We start from the raw sequence: 16,152 nt of genomic DNA on the forward strand, positions 1-16,152 counted from the left end.
GACTAGAAGCGCTCTCGAGGGAATTTGCATCAGGCCTGCCTAGCAGCCACGACAAGCCTGGGCTGGGAGTTCACAGCTTGGGCATCTCCCCCATTGCACCAAAACTGTGCACCCAATCCGTAATCCTAGGAGATCTCACTGTCCAGGCCTGCGTGCGTGCACTGTGTATTCTGTGAACATCAGGAGTTAAAAGTGAAACTTAGTCGCTGGATACTATTAGGACCAGGTCAGTAAAGTGACCCTTTTGAGGTTGGACTTGTTCCGAGGAGCGCAAGACAGACATTGATTATTTTCCTATGCACGTGCAAGTTCCCTCACCCTACGTTTTTATTCAACAACTATTCATTGGAGTAGTTATATAAAACACAATACATTTTATAAATTTAGAATGCATTGTGTACAGGTAGTACGGTTAGGTCTGCGAGGTCATACTAACAACAATATTACAAAATTAGGGAATTTTCTATTCCTATTTCTCACCCTATACTCTATCAATATACCCTCTACCTCCTCACTCATTAATCCCAAACCCCATATACCACTACTATGAGCCCCAAAATAATCCTTTCTAAGCTCTTACCTACTCTACCCATCCTTGCATCATCTCATACCTCTTATACTATTCCGATCAAACAAAACTACCCTTCCCTTGACTCTTCCCCCTCCACCTCCCTTTTACTCATCCCAAGCCTCCTCCTACTGCTATGAGCTCCAAAACATCCCTCCACTATCCTTTTCAATCCAAATACTAGACTAACATGTCCACTACTCAAATTAATTTCGTATTTCACTACACTAATTCACCACTAATTCTTTATGGGTTCCGGAGTAGCACTCTACTTGCTGAAAAAGCGCTTCAACACTTCATCAGGGGTAGCTAGCGCTAAATAAATACAAACCTTTTTCCTTTCCCTCTTCTATCCTTCCACTATTCTTCTAATTCCAAATAACTGACTAACATATCCGCCACTCAAATTACTTTCATGTTTCACTATACTAATTCATCACTAATCTTTTATGGGTTCTGGAGTAGAGTGATACTAATTGAAAGAGTGATTCACCACCCCATCAGGGGTAGCAAACGCAATATAAATGCAAACTTTTTTCCCTCCACTATCCTTCTCAATCCAAATCGTCGACTTACATATCCACCTCTCAAATTACTTTTGTTTTTCACTATTCTAATTCACCACTAATCCTTTATGGGTTGCAGACTAGTGTACTACTCGCCGGAAAGCGCTTTATAAATGCAATTACAATACAATACACTATTGTATGCAAATGTCTATAACATAGTATATGCAATATTGCCGCCACATTCATGCTACTAGATGTTCCCCATGTCCCGGAAAGTGCCAGAGCCACCACAAATAAATAATGAAACACTTGGCTTCCAACCTGAAAAGTATTCTAGGTGGTCAGTGTAGGAAAATAGGATGCTTTCCTAATTACCCCCACTCTTTGCTGGTGTGAGTATGTTTTTTCGACTAGTCTGACTGTGATCCTGCTAATCAGGACCCCAGCCACTGTGCTTCCTCCCTAAATTTGACTTGGCAAGTAATTCTGTACCTCCACAATTGGTTACTGGTATACCCCTGTAAGTCCCTAGTATATGATACTAACGTACCCAGGGTATAGGTACATCAGGGGTCTCCCATGGACTGCAGCATGTATTATGCCACACATGAGAGACCACTGAAACAGTGACTACTGGCTTGCCATTGCAGCCAGTGTAAGCCAGTGCTAGCACCACTTGTGACAGATATAAGTTCTCTTATATCTGAGGTCACTATTTTAACAGGCTAAACACTATCTTGATTAGTCTTATCTGGGGTGCCGGCCGGATGCGCATTAGTCTCCGTAAACTCCAATTAGGGACCAGATCGGGGGGACTGGGAGTCCCGGATTTCCGCGGATACTATTATGCCAGTCAACTCCAGTGGCTTTCATACTGGGCGAGATTGATTTTACGACGGACCGGCTGGACCGTGGGGAGTTACACTCCCTGTTGTTGCCGAGGAGTCGGCTCCCTCCAGACTGTCACCCACTTCTGCGTACGGCCCTATTGTGCTGGAGGAGGTAATTTTCATATACCTCTTCTGTGATACCATATGCGGAGAACATTCCCTCGTTGGGTATCCCGACGCCGCAAGGCAGGCTTAAACGACATACGCTGAGCCATTGGACGGAGAACGGGATAGAAGAGAGAGGCACCTTTTTTGGGAACGAGACCCTGCTGGACCACAAATCCTTTTTACAGATCACGGCTGCTCCTCCTAGATTATATCTGTTGCATGCCACAGTGACTTATTATATCTGGAACACTTGGGCACCACAACGACTTAAACCTATGCAACACAAATTGGTTCATCTACTGTATCACATGGGAGCGGGGGTCGTCTGGTGCACTGGCTATACACAGGGGTCAGAGAACACGCAGCAATCTCGATTAATACCCTTAGGGCTACCTGGGATCAGGATACAGATTCGGTACTGACTGACAAGGCATGGCAGATTATATTGGAGCATCCCAAACGGGTATCGCATAATGTTAAATTTACATTCATACAGGCAATGATACTCCACAGGGCATACCTAACTCCCAAGAGGATACACCGAATGTTCCCAGACTCTCCCCACTGGTTCCCGTGCTGTAAGGAAGATGAGGCGGGTTTCATCCACATGCTGTAGTCCTGCCCACACCTGCGGGGCTACTGGGTGGAGATATGCCAGGCGCTACACACAATTACACACCTGCCGGTGCCGGAGGAGGCTCTATATTGTCTAGTAGGGTCCTGTAAACGATCCAAAACATTGAAGGCTAAACTGAAATTTCTAGACCTGGCTCTACTTTTAGCAGTTAGGGTATTGACGATGAGATGGAAATCCCCCAGGCCCCCTAGAACAACTATATGGCAGATGGACCTAGTACGGTGGGGCCGGGCAGAGGGTGCAGCTCTCAGAAGGGAGGAGGAGAGGAGTCCGCGAAAGCACCCCATAGCGATGGTATGAGAAGTCATGTTGTTGGAGTTGGAGGGGTTAGATTTAATACCATCACAGGAAGAAAGGCTGCAATAACTACACTGTGCGCAGAGCTCCCACGGTGAGAGATACTGGGGTACAAGATGGTGCGCATGATATTTAAACCCCTTGTAATACAGAATAATAGTTTGTACAGTATGCTAGGAGGAAGTCCCTCGATGGACAATAAAGCGACCAGGAGAGGGGAGGGCTCGAGGTGGGGATTTACCAGGGAGGTGGGTGTTATGTTTTTGTGTTATTCATGACGACATTGGATGAGCATTGATGATCTCCTGTACAGAGTGGCTGTGTGTAGCAGACCAAAGATGATTGAGGGGAAAATGTTTTGATATTGGTATCCGGTGACAAATTGTATAGACAGAAGTTGTCAATGACATTTGCTGGGGAGAAAAAGAAAAACAATGACTGTTATGTGTATGCGACATTATGACACTGCTGTGTTTCTCTTGTGCAGTCAAGAATAAAGAGTTGTAAAAAAAAAAGTATTAAAATCTGAGGTCACTACACTTAAAACCTATAAGTCACCCCTAAGGCAGGCCTTTCAATCCTGAAGACAAGGTGATGGGTATAAGTGTGAAGTTGCCCCTGCATGAGCAGGACACCCACTACAAACCCCAGAGTCGATTTTCCAGGCTTTGTAAGTGCAGTCAGCCATTTTGATACATATAGTAGCCATCTGTCATAATGCAAGGGCTAACTATATAGTGGGTGTGTCGAACCTTGGCATGTTCGGTATCAAACATGTTGAAATCATTATCATTACTGGGGTTGGAGGCATGATTCCATGGACTCTGGGGCACCTCTGGGAAGCCCCCAGAACAACGGGTAACAGCCTTCCAGGGTCTACTAGAAAGCTGGTGCTGCTGCCGACCCCAGACACAATTCTGCCCTCCTGCTGCTGAGCTGAGCTCGAGCCGGTGAAGGTAAAATCATTAGGTCCCTGTCACAGGGAAGTGTGGCTGTAGGAGAGTAGGGTCTGCATCCTATGGTTACCGCCACTTTTTGCAGTGATTCTCTGTTTTTTCGACTTTAGTGTGGCTGTGGACCAGCTAATCAGGCTCACAGCCCAGCTGTTCTCTCTCTAAATTGATACCATGTACTTTAGGTACATACCAGATTGGTTACTGGGTCACCTTGTGAGCCCCTGTATAGTGTACCATAGGTGCACCCTAGGCCTACCAGGGGCTGCAGCATGTATTGTGTCACCCCTGGTTTGCCTTCCAAACTGACACCACAGGTCTGTTCACACAGCCTGGGTAAGGTGGTGCAATCACCCCTTACTTAGATATAGTATACCTATTACCTATATCTAAATACATATATTGACACATATACACCTATAAGTCAATCCTATGGCAGGCCTTGACAATCCTGGAGGCAGAGTGCTTGTTTTTATGTGAGAGGGTGCCCTAGCATGAGCTGAGCCCCTCTGCAGTTTCCGGAACCATTTTCTTATAGCTGTTCTATGATATAGCCACACCATATACTCTTAAGTGCATTATACTCCTCACGGTTAATGCTAACTTTGGTTTGGCTTTATCAAAACATGTTGTGTAAGGTGTCAAACACTTTAGAATACTACCCCCCCCCCCCGCCAGTCCTGGTGGCGGGGGTAGCATTCCACCCTTCTAGAAGGAGAAGACATGTAGTTACTGGTTTACCCGGTTATAGTTAAACGGAGCCTCAGCATCACAAAATGGATGCTACTGCCACAGACACGAGTCTGCCCTCCTGCTGCTGGCACCTCCCCAGACAGGCTCTTTGTGTATTGGGGCAGGGAGGGCTGCATTCAGTGAAAGCTTTCCAGACACTGCCTGGGGCACACTAGGTGCTCCATGCATTTTCCAGTTCAAACCGGTTGCTGGGGCACTCAGCCCCAGCTCTGGCACAAAACTGGACAAAGGGGAAAGAGTGTAACCACCCCCACCCCAGGTCCACCCATATGAGGGACCTTAGAGTTAGTCCAACCACTAAACTTACTACAAGTATAGAACCCCAGTCCCTAGGACTACCCTGGACGAAACTCTGCAACATATATCTGTGACCTTCGACATTCCATATCGACTGGAAGATGGAAGAAATCTCCCTTGTGGTCAAGGAGTGACCACCCTGTCCAAACAGGCACCAACAGCATCTTTGCCGGTCTGCATTTTCTAGGCTCCCACCAAATCCCGAAGAATCTGTGACACAGGACATGGACTTCCAGACATCTCTGACCCCGACCTTCGCTCACAGCAAAGCTGAGACCGTCGCGGCCACGAGAGACCTGGGGCCAGAACTCCAGGACATCCTGCATTTTGCTACCTGCATCAACTTCCCGAGGTATCCTGAAGTTGTGCATTAGGGTGCTTGAAGCTCCAGACCCGAGCACCTTTTGCGACGAAGCTCAGAGCCCCACACTCTACGAGTGGCCCGTGGGCCCGCTTTGTGCATTTCCGCTCAACCCGTCTTCAGGATTCCTAGTCCGTTGGCTAGTGAGCCCCCAAGAAGACAATCCTTTGTTTCAACTTGCTTTCCTGGTTGCTCCAGGCTTGCTCCAACTTCAGTGCAAAGGAGAGGTTCTACAGACCTTGCTGGTCTGCACCGAAGCCAATCTCGACATCCTGAGTGTGTTGCATTTGCCAAGGCTTGTTGGGTCCAATCCGGATACCGACACTGCAGTCAACTAGATCCTTTGTGGGACAGCTCGAATCCAGCTCCTGGTCATCATCAACACCTCTTGGTCCTCGTGGCTGAAGAGACAAACTTCACCTTTTCACCTGAAATCACACGACATCTGGTGGCATCTTTCTATCGCAGGATGACCACACGGTGACTCGGACGATAAAATACTGCGGCTTTACATTTCGACGGAAAATACTAAAGGTAAATCTATTGTTTTTTCTTGAGAAGCTCGTCTACAAAAACGTAAAAAAATATTGAATAACTGTTTTTCGACATGAAAGGAATCCCTACCATGACGCTTAGGAAATTTAATCAGCCCTGAAGAAGTCCGGTAACGGACGAAACGTGTTGGCTATCTGCATTTTAACAAAGAGAATTGAATAAAGAATTGAATTGAATTGAGGAAGCCTCGGTTTACTGTTTCATGGGAAAACTGATAATACTGATATTATGTATATTTAATAAGATCTTTACTTGTAAGATGCAATATATGTACTAGATTGTTGAAGGGTGCAGACCATCCCCTGTGAATTTTGTTAAGGGAACTAGGGTCTCCCTGTTCCCAGTTAGGATCGTATAGGGATTGTGTTCCTGGTTATTAGCGCCTTCTGTATAAATCCATATGTGTGACGTTTAATAGTGGTGCAGGCGTTATTTTGCCTTAATCCCTATATCTTGTTGCCATCTTTCTATCACCACCCTGGTCACTGGCTAGTGGCCCAGACTCTGTCTCCTCTGCTTTCTAGTTCTTCTGATCTTCGATCCACCCTTGGATCCACCCGAACACTTTTCCTCTGGCCGCCTGCAGCACTTCTTTGCAGATCTCCATTGAAAATCGTGTCTAAACACAGCAGCGGGTTACCATTGACTTTCTATGGGAAACGAACAAGTTACAATTTTACAATTTAAGGACACTTCTAAATGAACTACAATGGAACCCTTTTAGACTTAGACACTAGGAGGGCCAATACTCTCGAGATTACTAGAGTACTCGTGATACCTCACCCACGGAAGCCGGGTGCATAGGTGTCTTTTGGTGTCGGGTTTCGTCGTCGATTTCAATTACTATTCCAACTACAGAGAGTGCAACAGTAGGGAAAACATTGGATAGCGTAGGGGTAAAAATTATTATTCCAACTCCATAAAGTGCAACAGTAGGGAAAGCGTTGGATAGCGTAGGGGTAAAAATTACCATTCCAACTCCAAAAAGTGCAACAGTAGGGAAAGCGTTGGATAGCGTAGAGGTAAAAATTACTATTCCAACTCCAGAGAGAGCAACAGTAGGGAAAGCGTTGGATAGCGTAGGGGTAAAAATTACTATTCCAACTCCAGAGAGTGCAGCAGTAGGGAAAACGTTGGATATCGTAGGGATAAAAATTACTATTCTAACTCCAGAGATTGCAACAGTAGGGAAAACGTTGGATAGCGTAGGGGTAAAAATTACTAGTCTAACTCCAGAGAGTGCAACAGTAAGGAAAGCGTTGGATAGCGTAGGGGTAAAAATTACTATTCCCACTCCAGAGAGTGCAACAGTAGGGCAAGCGTTGGATACCGTAGGGGTAAAAATTACTATTTCCACTCCAGAGAGTGCAACAGTAGGGAAAGCGTTGGATAGCGTAGGGGTAAAAATTACTATTCCCACTCCAGAGAGTGCAAAAGTAGGGAAAGCGTTGGATAGCGTAGGGCTAAAAATTACTATTCCCACTCCAGAGAGTGCAACAGTAGGGAAAGCATTGGATAACGTAGAAGTTAAATATAACATGCTTATAAATAATTGTTGTAAATAAAATAATTAAGAAATTAAATTTTTAAATAACTCTACATCATTTGCAAAATACCCATTAATAATTACTAAAAACATAATTACAATTGAATAATTAATTAACAATAAATTAACAATAAATACCAATAAATTTTAATTAATAAATATAAACTACCAAATAATAAATATTGAACACTAAAAAAAAATTCAAAACAAAAAACATATTGATAATTAAAAATTGATTCACAATTTTAAAATGGTAAACAATAAAAAAATTAAATAAAAATTTTTATTAAAAATTATTAAAAATTAATTAACAAATACAAATATCAATTACCAATTGTAAAAAATTAATTACCAATTAAAAAATGTATTGCCAATTAAAAAATGTAATCACCAATTACAAACCTTATTTATCAATTAAAAAAATTAATTATAAATTACGATAATTAATTACCAATTAATAATTAATTAGAAATAAAATAATTATCAATACCAATAAAAATTAATAATTACTTAATTACAATTAAATTACTTCCCACCCAATTTCCCTATAAACCCACAACCCGCTACAGTACTAAAACATAAAATTAAATTAAAAATAACATTTTTAATATACAAAAAATAGTACACATATAATTTAAAACAAATACAATACTTAAAAAAAATATTTAACACATACATATAAAATACATAACAAAAAACAAATATTGATATTAGTAACATCGAAATTAGAAACATCGATATAATTGATATCGATATTACTAACTTCGATATTACTTACATCGATATAAAAAAAATCGATATTACTTACCCTAGGGTTGATATTCGGTCCAACGATATTCTTGACCTCGATATTCTTCACCTTCGATATTTTCACCTCGATATTAATGTAGATCGATAATTAGGAATCGATATTTTGACTGCACACCCCAAAAAGCTTCAAATGCTGGGGGTTCCCAACAATCCAAAAAGAAAGAAGGCCAAATGAAATCCTGGTGCAAACTTTGTAAAAGTAATACTCACTGGACCAGTGATAGCACCAAAAAGGAGATAGCTCCAGCCACCATTGCCCCTAAGGCAACTGTTCCCCCTAGTTCAGCTCCAAGTGGTGGTTCTCAACTGAAGGGTGTAGTAGGGTTAACCCTGGGAACTGAGATGGACTCTGGCCTAGTCAGAGTACCAACTCAAGCTGTTTTGATCTGTGAAGGAGACATGGATATGTCCTTCCATGTGAGTCCCAATAACTTGGGCAAGTACACACAAACTCATTTAGTCAATGAAAAAGAGGCTCAGGCCTACAGGGACACCAGTGCTAGTTCACCATGGTGATACCTGACTTTGTGGACCCTGGACAGATCATGCTAGGTGAAACGTACCTAGTGACCAATGCCACTACCACACACAGTATGGCAGTTGTTAATTTCTGGGGAGGGGTAACTGGCCTTAAGAAGGTTGTTGTTAATTCAGACCTCCCTGTAGAATGTTTGCTTGGCAATGACCTAGAGACTCCAGCTTGGTCTGAAGTGGAGTTTAGGACACATGCAGAAATGTTGGGCATATCAGCACATGTTCTTGCTGTGACCAGGTCACAGGTCAAAAATTGCAACACTGAACAGGCACTGTATTCTGGAATAATGGACCAATTGCCTACCAGGAAAAGGATGTCAGAAGCCAAACTACGTCGTCCCTTACCTTGGGCTGTGCTGGAGATCCTGGACGACGTAGAAGATTTCGCAGAGACGCAAGGGACCAACTTCCCAGAAATCTAACTATTAAACTTGCTGATTCTAAATTCACAGTTAAGAATAAAAACTAGAGATTTGGGAGGAGGGCAGGTACTGGACGTGCTGGTGCGAGGGAGGGCTCTTGCTGTCGACCTGCGAAACAACAAGCGGTTGGAATTTACTACAGATTCTCTTCGAATTCCTATATTCCCAACTCCACCCCTTAACCCTGTTTTGCTCTGTGCCCTTGCTAGATTCACTACTGAGACTCCTACCTGCGATCAGATAATTCAGTCTTTCGGCCAGTATTTCTTGTCTTGGTAGATGTGTGAAGTCGTCAAGGGATCTTGGTTGTTGTTTGGTTAACTGTGTCTTGCATCTAATACTAAGGAAACAAAATAATTTATATAAACAAGTGTTCCATCAAAATTATTCTCAAGTTATTCCTTTAGCGCCTTGACTTCCTGGTACATATGACTTTTTTTTTTGGGAGATTGTTGTTTTCCTTTACTCTCCTGTGCTCAAAACCTGTTGTAACACAATAAGGAAAAAACACCAACACCTCTCTCTACAAACTCCAAAACCGTGACTTTCTTTCCACAAATGAAATCACTTAAATGGCATCGCAATGTAACCTCTTGCGATGCTTTTGACTTTCGTTTTTAAAAGCACCAACATAAGTATAAGAGTTTAACACAAATCAAGTCTTTCCCCTTCTTTTTGCCAAAAAGGTAAATTCTTTACATTTGTCAGAAAGGCCTTCCTGGAATCTTTTCAGTAGTTTTCCCCTCAGAGGACATCAGATAGTTTTTCTAAACAAAAGTCTATGCTCAGTCTTTCTTGCGAAGGGCGCCTTTTTGAGATAATCCAAAATGTACTTAACTCGGTCTTCTTTTCAGCTGGCTTTGTTCTTGGAAACCGGGTCAAACGGAGTGCCCTGCGTTGGATTCTTCTTATCAAGTGGAGAGCTCCTAAACGCGATCCTTCCTTCTGTTGGGCCAGAAGGCAAAGCGTTTTCCAGAAGCCTGGGTGCGGTTTAAATGGAACCGCACCCAGGAATACGTGCGCACGCACACGTAAAAGAAAGCTGCGAGCCAAACGCGGCTCTAAAGCATCAAAGGATTGTTCAGATTAAAACGTGTCTCTGCAACTAAAACACTCTCGAGCTATTCATGACTAAGACACAATGAAGATTCATAAACTGGCCTGCAATATAAAAGCGCATTAGCCCGGTCTTTACATTACATATACAAATGGAATGTTATAAACACATTACACATTAGAAATGCAAACGCAAACACTTTCATTACACATGAGGTGCTGGTGCACGGGAATGGGGAGGGATTTTTATAAATACAATTACTCCTCTGGCTTTAAAGAGACAGAGGATGGAATGGGCAGAGGAGAATCATGACAGTACTCCCTCCTCAAGATCCCCCCTAAAACTGGTGAGATAGGTTTAGGTTTGTCTGGATGTTGGACATGAAAATTGTTTACCCTTTTAGGTGCATTTTTTAGGTTTTCCAATGGTTCCCATGATCTTTCTTCGGGACCGTAACCCTTCCAGTCCACAAGATAAAAAAGTTTTCCTCTGACTCTTTTTGAATCTAAAATTGTTTTTACCTCAAATTCAGGATTTCCATCTACTAAGATAGAAGACGGGGGTTGAATGAAACGAGTTTGAGGATGAAAGGGTTTGACCAAAGATACATGGAACACGGGATGGAATCGATACTTTGAAGGGAGATTCAATCTGACACATACTGGGTTTATGACTTTATCAATTGAGAAAGGACCAATAAATTTAGGGTTAAATTTACGATTTCCCTTAATTCTCAAATTTTTGGTACTTAACCAAACCTTATCTCCAGGTGAGTAAGATGGTTGTATTGTCCTATGCTTATCTGCAAATGTTTTCTGATTGTCTTTTGCTTGTGCCAATTTGAAAGCAGCCTGTTCTTGGATGGAAGATAATTTGGAAACATATTCGGAAATGGCTGGTACTGAACTTACTTCTTTAATTTCTTCTGGTTAACTTTTAGGATGATAACCAAAATTACAAAAGAATGGAGACATTCCTAAAGAAGTATGATCCACATTGTTATAGGCAAATTCTAACTGACTTAAAAGATCAGACCAATCTTCTTCAACACTAGTTAACATACAACGAATAAATTGTTCAATGGTTTGATTGGTGCGTTCAGTTAAGCCATCAGTCTGGGGATGATAGCTTGATGATAAACGGACTTCCATATTTAAGAGGGAACTTCATTTTTGCCAAACTCGAGAAATAAATTGTGAACCTCTATCGGAAATAACTACTGATGGAATACCGTGCAAACGTATAACGTTTGCCATAATCAGATGAGCAAGTTCCATAGCAGTTGGCAACTTTTTTAATGGAACAAAATGAGCCATACGTGAAAACTGGTCAACTATTGTCAGGATGGTCGAATAACCTTTTTTCGTGACCGGAAGTTCAACTATAAAATCTAAAGAGATGGTGTGCCATGGATGAGGTGGTATAGGAAGAGGAGATAGCAAACCACTTGGTGCCTGATGAGACGGCTTGTTTTGAATACAGACACTGCAAGTCTCTACGAAACTTTGTACATCTTTAAACATGGATGGCCACCAGAACGTTCTTTTGAGTAGTTCATAAGTTTTTACAATGCTTGGATGAGCAGTTAAAGATGTGTCATGGTGAAAATGGAGAATATCTTTCCTGATTGTTCCAGTGGGTACAAAAATGAGATCATGCATGAAAATCAGATCACCTCTTTTTTGAAGAAAAGGATAATTCTTTCTCCATTCTTCAAAACCTTTTGTGTTCAACTCTCTTTTAATGTCAGTTATAATATCACAAGTAAATAGACCTGCTTGAAAGCAGGATGTAGGAATAACAGGTTGAGGTTCTTGGGACGGTTCAATTACGTTATCACCTATCCTAGATAATGCATCAGCTTTTAGATTTTCTTTTTCCGGATGATAAGTGATTACAAAATTATAATCGTTAAAGAACATTGACCACCTCAACTGTCTGGCTGATAGAGCTTTTACCGATCTTAAAGCTTGAAGGTTTCTATGGTCAGTGTCAATTGTTACAGGATGACGAGCACCGAGCAAGTAGTGACGCCATTCTTCAAAAACTGCTTTTATCGCTAAAAGTTCTTTATCAGCAATGGCATAATTCAATTCTGCTTCAGACGATTTTCTGGAATAAAAGGCAATTGGATGCATCTGGCCTGTGTCCGTGTTTCTTTGAGACAGGATTCCCCCAAGTGCAAACTGTGAAGCATCAGCTTCCACTATAAAAGGTTGACTGGGATCTGGATGACTTAAGATTGGGGCTGTAGTAAATTTTTCTTTGAGTTCTCGAAAGGCTTCTTCAGCTTGGTCTGACCAGACAAATTTTACTCCTTTTCGCAGTAATTTGGAAATGGGAGTGATTATCTGAGAGAAATTATGAATAAAGCGGCGATAAAAATTCGCAAAGCCAATAAAGCTTTGAACCTGTTTTACAGTAATTGGACTGGACCAGGATTGTACCGCTTCTACTTTTTTAGGATCCATTTCAATACCACTAGGGCTGATGACATAACCTAGGAATTCAACTCTTGAAACATGAAACAGACTCTTTTCCAGTTTTACGAATAGTGAATTGGAAAGCAATTTTTGAAGAATGGCACGAACTTGCTGTACATGTTCTTTTTCAGAGTTGGAAAATATCAAAATGTCATCGATATAGACAACACAGCATATATCAATGAATTCATGCAAAACTTCATTTATAAAAAATTGGAATGCAGCAGGAGCATTACAAAGTCCGAAAGGCATAACTTGGTATTCGAAGAGGCCAAATTTGGTTGAAAAGCTGTCTTCCACTCATCGCCTTTTCGGACTCTCACAAGATGATAAGCCCCGCGTAAATCCAATTTAGAATAAATAGTTGCCTTTTTTACTTGATCCAACAAAGTGGGAATCAGAGGTAAGGGATACCTATTCTTTATTGTCACATTGTTCAGAGCTCTATAATCTATGCACGGGCGCAACTCGCCTCCCTTTTTTGGAATAAAAAAAGAGCTGATGACACTGGTGACTTGGAATGTCGAATGAAACCATTTGCAAGGTATTCATCGAGATACTCTCTAAGGTGTAGATTTTCTTTCTCTGTTAGTGCGTATATCCTAGTACAGGGTAAAGTAGCTCCGGGAACAAGATCAATCCTGCAATCAAAATCCCTGTGTGGTGGAAGTGTGTTAGCTTTTTTCTTATCGAAAACGTCTGAAAGATCTGAGTACACCGAAGAGACCCCTTCTAAGGCCAAAACGCTAGTAGACTCGACACTAAAGTCTAAACCTTGAATTTCATCCTTAGATCTTTCAAGAAGAAAGCATTGATTCAAGCAATGAGTGGACTTGAAAGTTACGGTCTTGGGTATCCAATCTATATGTGGATTGTGTGAAACTAACCAAGGAATTCCCAAAATTAGTCTGAATTGAGGTGCATCAATAATGTCAAAAGTTATCTTCTCCCTATGAATAGGAGAACAGTCCATTTCTAATACTTCGGTTTGTCTGTTGATGGGCCTGGAAGTTAACTCTTTACCATCTACTGCTCTTACTATTTCAGGATGATCTTTTTGAACCGATTCAAAATCTAATCGAGAAAAGAAATGAGAGTTATTAAAATTTCCAGTTGCTCCTGAATCTATGACTGCTTCTACCCTTTTAGCTGGTAAAGCGGAAAGTAAACTTCTTAACTCTACTATAATGCAAAAATGTTTACATCCTATAGGTGGAACAGTAGAGGCCAAATTAGAAATAGCACTCGACAAACTGACCTCACCATTCGTCGAGTATTCTAGTTTCCCGATTGTTCCTGAATAACTGCTATATCTGAAACCTTAGTTTTTGCTTTGTTAGGACGAGTGGGGCAATCTTTTACAAAATGGCCTGTTTTTCCACAGTAAAGGCATTGGTTCATCTTTCGTCTTTTGTCTTTTTCCTCTTTTGTTAAAGGACCCCGAACTGAACCTATCTGCATAGGTTCTACAGAATCCAGCTTAGAACTAACTTCACGAGGTGTAGAACTAGAACTCTTTTCCTTTACAAATAAAAGTTTGTGATCACTCCTTCCTCTTTCTCCCTTTCTTTCACTTAGGCGATAATTTAGTTTTACTACTAAATCAATGAAGTCATTTACATCCTCTGGAGGTTCCAAAATTTGAGTAACCATATCCTTAAGATCATCTCTTAAACCTCTATAAAAAATAGAGACTCTTTTGTCGTAAGGCCACCTAGCTTCTAGAACCAACCGATTAAACTGAGAAATGTAGTGAAGTAAATCAGAAGATCCCTGTTTTAAACCCAGAAGCTCATTATCGGCAGATTGTACAAATACATGCTTAGCAAATATCTTTTTTAAAGCACGTTCAACATTTTTTAAATTATATAAAATTGGGTCATCATTTTCGACTAATGGAATTGACCAAAGAGCAGCATCACCTCCAAAGTATGATAGCATGAACGCTATTTTGGATGAATCATCAGGGAAGGCTGACTTCTTTGCCAAAAAGTGTAAATGACACTGCTGCATAAATATGGAAAACTTATTACAGTCTCCATAAAATCTTTCAGGTTGAGCTAAAGGAGTGGGAACCGGAGTAACTACTTGAATTTGAGTTGAAGCTCCAGACTCAGAAGATGGACCCTGAAAAGTTGCTGGAGTCAAAATGGGTTTACGCTAGATAGACTCTTGTAGGGCTGACATATCTCTACGTAAAGATGTATTTTCATCTTTCAAATCCTTTAAGATTGCTGCTATATCCTGTAAGGTAACTTGGTCCATTGCGCCTGGGAGAAATTTTATTCTTGGGCTTTGCCTTCTGTCAGAAGCCAAACTACGTCGTCCCTTACCTTGGGCTGAGCTGGAGATCCTGGACGACGTAGAAGATTTCGCAGAGACGCAAGGGACCAACTTCCCAGAAATCTAACTATTAAACTTGCTGATTCTAAATTTACAGCTAAAAATAAAAACTAGAGATTTGGGAGGAGGGCCGGTACTGGACGTGATGGTGCGAGGGAGGGCTCTTGCTGTCGACCTGCGAAACAACAAGCGGTTGGAATTTACTACAGATTCTCTTCGAATTCCTATATTCCCAACTCCACCCCTTAACCCTGTTTTGCTCTGTGCCCTTGCTAGATTCACTACTGAGACTCCTACCTGCGATCAGATAATTCAGTCTTTCGTCCAGTATTTCTTGTCTTGGTAGATGTGTGAAGTCGTCAAGGGATCTTGGTTGTTGTTTGGTTAACTGTGTCTTGCATCTAATACTAAGGAAACAAAATAATTTATATAAACAAGTGTTCCATCAAAATTATTCTCAAGTTATTCCTTTAGCGCCTTGACTTACTTGTACATATGACTTTTTTTTTTTGGGAGGTTGTTGTTTTCCTTTACTCTCCTGTGCTCAAAACCTGTTGTAACACAATAAGGAAAAAACACCAACACCTCTCTCTACAAACTCCAAAACCTTGACTTTCTTTCCACAAATGAAATCACTTAAATGGCATCGCAATGTAACCTCTTGCGATGCTATTGACTTTCGTTTTTAAAAGCACCAACATAAGTATAAGAGTTTAACACAAATCAAGTCTTTCCCCTTCTTTTTGCCAAAAAGGTAAATTCTTTACATTTGTCAGAAAGGCCTTCCTGGAATCTTTTCAGTAGTTTTCCCCTCAGAGGACATCAGATAGTTTTTCTAAACAAAAGTCTACGCTCAGTCTTTCTTGCGAAGGGCACCTTTTTGAGATAATCCAAAATGTACTTAACTCGGTCTTCTTTTCAGCTGGCTTTGTTCTTGGAAACCGGGTCAAACGGAGTGCCCTGCGTTGGATTCTTCTTATCAAGTGGAGAGCTCCTAAACGCGATCCTTCCATCTGTTGGGCCAGAAGG

The sequence above is a fragment of the Lissotriton vulgaris genome, chromosome 9 (assembly GCF_964263255.1).
Source record: "Lissotriton vulgaris chromosome 9, aLisVul1.2, whole genome shotgun sequence".
In the NCBI taxonomy this organism is placed as follows: Eukaryota; Metazoa; Chordata; class Amphibia; order Caudata; family Salamandridae; genus Lissotriton; species Lissotriton vulgaris.